The following is a 5,868-nucleotide window of genomic DNA, read 5'->3' on the forward strand; positions in this document are numbered from 1 at the left end:
GAACGCCTCCCCCCCACCATCAACATAATCCGCGGAAAGGTAAGTGACTTTCTTACATCCCTAAGACACCATAAGGCAAGGATGAGCAACTAGCTCCCTCTTGTGGTTCCATAACAGGAGCTTCTTTCGCAAATAAAGTATTCTTAGATTTTAATACCAGGGAGAGGCAAGTGGGGGACTAGAACCTAGTCATGCACTCCAGTTTATAGAAAGACAAATTCAAGACCAAACAAACCACTGTGGAAAGGACACTACTTGCATGCATGGGAAGGCAGCCTGGTTTCAGACCTTATCATCACTACAGTCATGATTTTTAAAACCTTTATGAAATGTCATTGTTTCTGAGAATAGCTTTGGGGCCTTTTTGTAGGTCACACTCCAAAGGATAACTCCTAGCATGATCCCCCTCAAACAATGTTGATTGTCAGGCAGCTAGACTGCAAAGTACTTAACTAATGTCAAAGCAGCCTGTTAGTTGATGTGTATTTATTTTCTTGTATGCTTCTCTCTGAAAATACCCACCTATTTCCCCTTAATGAAGCTTTGTCAAGAGAGCTGGTGACTTCTGACTGTGTCATTGTCTTCGTTCCTCACTCTGTTAATCCTGTTACTGGGCAGTGGACTGCAACTCCCATCATCCCTCAGCCAGGATAGATGTTTGTCATCTTGACAGGAGATGGCGAGAATTACCAACACATCTGGAGGGCACCAGATTGAGGAAGGCTATATCTTGGGCCAGTGAAGGGGGTGACATACATAGAACCATAGGAAAGTACAAAGGGAGGAAAAGTTGGTTGGTGGAGGAGCAGCTGAGGAAGGGGCTGAAAAGAGACCTGAGGGAGGAAATAGAAGAAGTAGAAAAGCAGATAAAGACATAAGAAAGGAGAAAGTGGATTCCTGCAACAGAACTGGTCCAGGGGTGGGCAAGTTGTGGCTCTCCAGATGTTTTGGCCTGCAGCTCCTACCAGCCATAGCCAGCATAGCCACTGGTGATAGGAGTTGTAGGCCAAAACATCTGGATGCCCACAAGTTGCCCACCCTTGTGATAGACTAACAGAAGAATCCTGTACATAAGAACATGAGAAGAGCCATGCTGGATGAGACCAAGTGTCCTTCTAGTCCACCATTCTGTTTACCACCCCGTGGCCAACCAGCTGCCCACAGGAAACCTACAAGTGTAACAGCACTGTCCCGCCCATAATCCCCAGCAACTGGTGTACATATGCATGATATTGGAGGCAGCATATAGCCATCAGAACTAGTAGCCATTGACCGCCTTATCCTCCATGAATTAGTCCAGGCCCTGTTTAAAGCCATCCAAATTGGTGGCCATCACTACAACTTGTGGAAGTTAATTCCATAGTCTAACTATGCGCTGTGTGAAGAAGTACTTCCTTTTCAGTCTCCTGAATCCCCCACCAATCAGCTTCATGGGATAAGCCCAGGTTCTAGTACTATGAGCGGGAGAAAAATGTCTCCCTATCCACTTTCTCCACACTTCACATAATTTTGTACACCTCTATTATGTCTCCCCTTACTCTCCTTTATCCAAGCCAAACAATCCCAGCTGTTGTAACCTTCCCTCATAGGTGAGTTGCTCCAGCCCCTTGATCATTGTAGTTGCACTTTTCTGCACTTTTTTTAGGTGTGGTGACTAGAACTGTACACAGTACTCTAAGTGTGGTCGCACCATAGATTTGTATAAAGGGAGTATGATCTTGGCAATTTTATTTTCAATTCCTTTTCTAATTACACCTAACATGGAGTTTGACTTTTTCACAGCAGGTGCACACTGGGTCAGCATTTTCATCGAGCTGTCCACCAGTACATGCATACTTAAAAGTAAATCCCACTATGCTCAATGGGGCTGAATCCCAAGTCCAGGTAAGTGTATAGGATTGCAGCCTAAAAGGACTGTGACAGCAATTGCTATTCAACCAGCAGTAGCTCTTTGACAGAGCTGCCACATAATCAACAGAATTTGGGGGTTTGGTCATTTGTGTTTTGCTGTTGTTTATTCATTGTTATAATTGCTAGTTCATTGTGTTAACTTCCTAATTTATAAGATTAAGGCATATGGTTAATATTTGTGTTAACGTCCTAATTTATAAGATTAAGGCATATGGTTCATATTCATTAGACTCAAGAGTGATTACCCACCTGCCTTGTCTCATACACATTAGAGAGCATTACATCTGTCAGGTGTTGGATGGCCCCTACAGCTAGGGGAGCAGATGCCCTTTGCCGATACTATAGTGACCGCAAGAGGGACTGACCAGGAAACACTGCAGTCTGGAGTGCTCCTGTTAAGGTTTCCAGCCACTTTACTCCATCCCATTCCCATTCCCCACCCCAGTCTGCTGTTTTACACACACACACACACACACACACACACACACACCCCAACAGTCAGCCAGTGTGCCATGCCCAGTCCTTATTGGTTTTTTTCTCAGTTAGGGTTTTTTCCTAAAGGTTTTTTCTTTTCTTTTCTTTCCTTTTTTTTTTGCTGCTACAAACCTTGGAGTTCTGTGACGTTTGCTGATACCTTTCTCTTGTGCATGGATGGTGCCATTTTGGTTACATAAGGAGCGGCAGTCAGAGCACTAAGTTCCAGGTCTCTCCCCAAACTCAGTTCTCTCAGGCTACCTAGTGAGCCTCTCTTCTTGAGGCCTAGGGGAACAGCATGTAAGCCTGGAATGGCCAGAATGGAGGTAACATGTAGCCAACTACATTTTGAAACCCTTTGCTTTAAACAAAGGACTCAGGTTTGAACTGGGTAAGTTTGGGGAATGCTGCCTCGTATCAGATTTTTGCCAGGCTGCATAGAAAGGCCATGTGAACTTTGGTTTCCTTTAAAATAATTCCATTTCTTTTTAATGTAAGACTGTGCCTTTACTTTAGTCTGTGCTTTCTCACACTAACTGCTATGGTCATCTCATCTAATACTGATATTTTTAGAGGGCAGGTTGACAAGCCTATTGTCTGCCCCTCTTCCACCCACAGAATGGGGCCAATGGGAGCTTCCCTTGAAATGCAAATAGCTTAGAAGAGGCCATTTTGGGGGGGGACTGCAGCAGGGAGAGTAAGAGTTAAACTTCTCCTCTGGAGGGTCCCAAGGCTGCTCAGGCTTCCCCAGGGGTATTTAAATAACAAAAACTGTGCATGTTAATTGCAAAGAGATACATTCTCACAACCACCTGGAGATAGTGGAAGCAGAAACATTTCTACCAGGGGTCATTGTCTTGGTGTGACAGAAACAAAGCCTTGGTCTTTTTGACCAAAGCTATCCGATCCAAGTAGAATTCGAGCACTCTCTGACTGTCCAATTTATGCCAGTCTTTTCCTGGGGCTGCACTGTTTTAGGGGAAAATGACGGTAAGGATATCTCCTGTTGTCAATGGGAAACAGAATTTACTTTAGACAAAAAGGACAGATAAGAACCACCTTACCTTGATGGAAAACACAGCGGTCAGGCAAAAGTGTCCCTGACTTTGAAACCTGTCTGGCTGAGGTAATGGCCACTAGGAATACTATCTTGAGTATAAAGATCCTGAAGGGACATGTGGTCAGTGGCTCAAAGCAGGGGAGCTATAAGGGTCGTATTTACCCATTTCACAAAACTGGGATAGGCTGGGTCTCCATTAAGGTCAGGTACCACAAGGGAAGAGGGATCAGGTCCCCTTGAGCAACTTATCCCTGTACCACAAGCTGCTGTAGGGTTGCCTTGGGAGAGGCATCTCCCAGGAATTAGCCACTTCATGCTGCCTGCCATTGGTTAGTAAGCTTGATGCTTCTACTGCAATAAGGGCAGCTGCTCCGTACTAGTCTGCCCAGGCCCTGGCTTAGAAGTGTGGGGCTCCACATATGCTGGCACTATTCACACCCTAGGCCTCAGCAGCCCAACCTGGGCCAGTGGAGAAGGGGCATGCCTTTGTCTCCTATGCGATCTCCAGAGGCCCGCCTGACGCAGTTAGGGCAGTGAGTCCACACTGTAGGCCTGACACTCTGAGGAGGCCACTCGACTTCGCAAGTTCTGCATGGTCTCTCTTCTGCCCCAGTGTGCTCTCTCTTCTCTCTCTCTCTCTGGGGACCTGCTTGACCTTGGTAGGATAGAGCAGCCTCCTTCTGGTCCTCTCTGTGGTGTGGAAAGCCTGACTGGACCAGGTAGGGTGGCACAGCTTTCCAGTATTCTCCTGACTGAGGGTGGAAGAGGGAGGGAGCTCCTGTTCTCCACAGAAAAAAAATAAGGTGATTGCTACCCCTCCACCACGAGCCAGATTCCCATCTCTGGAACCTGACTAAACCATGTTGGATGAGAAGCAGGGCAGGGGGACACCCCCCCAACTACTTTCTTTAAGAAGAAAAATTGCTGAGGTCAAGAGAGCTCAGCTTGGACCATGTTGTGCCGACACTAGGCAGGGCCAGTCTGGGAAAGGCAGGATAACCCCTCCCCCTTGAGAAGGCCACGTTGATTAGGCCCTACCTGCTGTCCAGAGGGAGGACCTACCCTGAAAGTCAGGAAAGCCCTCCAGAAGATGCAGGAGAAAATGGAGCCCTAAAGAAGCTCCCTAAGCAATATCTTTTTCTCTAGGTTTGACAAAGATGGCTTCATGGGACTACAAATGTGAGCTGAAAAATTGCTCCCTCATCTCCCCCACCCTCCCAAGAGAGCCTGTTTCTTCCTTAGAAAAACAAGCCACAGCTCTGCAAAATAAACCATATATATCCTTATCTCATAGCCCAACAAGCCTGGGGAATCAGAGCTTGTGCAGACATGTTGTTTGCTCAATCAGAGACAACAGCCGTTAGCCCTTTCTGCCTCTGTTCCCCCCCCCCCCACACACACAATCACTCTTTATTGCCCTTTTATCCAGCTTTCCATACCTTTGGCCTCTCCCATAAAACGTTCATCCTTTATTCTCAATGCGCTCCTTCTCTCTGCCTTACCTATCTCACCTTTCCTTTTCCTCAGCTTTAACCCAGTCCCTTTTCTGTGGTTCACAGCCGTCCTGTTTTCTACCTTTTAGAAGTATGTTAAGGAAATCTTTGAATCTTCTTTTGCTGTCTCAAAACATTTCTCCATTTGCCTTCACAAGATGAACAACACAAGAGTAATACACACACTATAAGCTTTACTTTACCTCAGTGAATTTGCATTTTCTGATATAGATGTGTGGTCTTTATTCTCTATTCAAATGATCCAATAACTCATTAAAATGGGGTGGTAACTTCTTTAGTCATTTCTTTGTAAGTGATAACTGGAACTATTTCCTCACAGGAACTGTGATCTGATAATATAACCAATCAACCAAGTGTGAACAAGGCTGCCCTAAGTGAGAACAAGGGCAAGAAGTCAATTAGCCAGAGCTGCATTTTTAATGTGCTAAATCCCCTTTTAAAGCCGTCTATATTGGGGACTATCACTACATCTTGTGGAAATGAACTGCATAATTTAACTTTGCACTGAGTGAAGAAGTAATTCCTTTTCTCTGTCCTGAATCTCCCACCAGTCAGCTTCATGGGATGACCCTGTGTCTTAATATTATGAGGGGGGGAGAAAAATGTCTCCACATTCACTTTCTCCATACTATGCATAATCTTGTACACCTATGTCATGTCTCCCCTCTCTCGCCTTTTCTCTAAGCTAAACAGTTCTACCTGTTGCAACCTTTCCTCATAGGGGAGTTGCTCCAGCTCCTTGGTCATTTTAGTTTTTGACCTATGCACTGCAGCTTGTCAGTTCCAGGTCCAAGAAGAGATGAACTGAATGAGCCTGGGTCTGTGATTCATAGAAAAAAATTAAGCATATAGTTACAGATTCCCAGTCTCCCAGTTTTGACCCCGATTCTGTATTAAAAACAACAAATC

The sequence above is a fragment of the Heloderma suspectum genome, chromosome 3, assembly GCF_057233095.1.
Source record: "Heloderma suspectum isolate Gila_16-S chromosome 3, 16-S_ref, whole genome shotgun sequence".
NCBI classification, from domain to species: Eukaryota; Metazoa; Chordata; class Lepidosauria; order Squamata; family Helodermatidae; genus Heloderma; species Heloderma suspectum.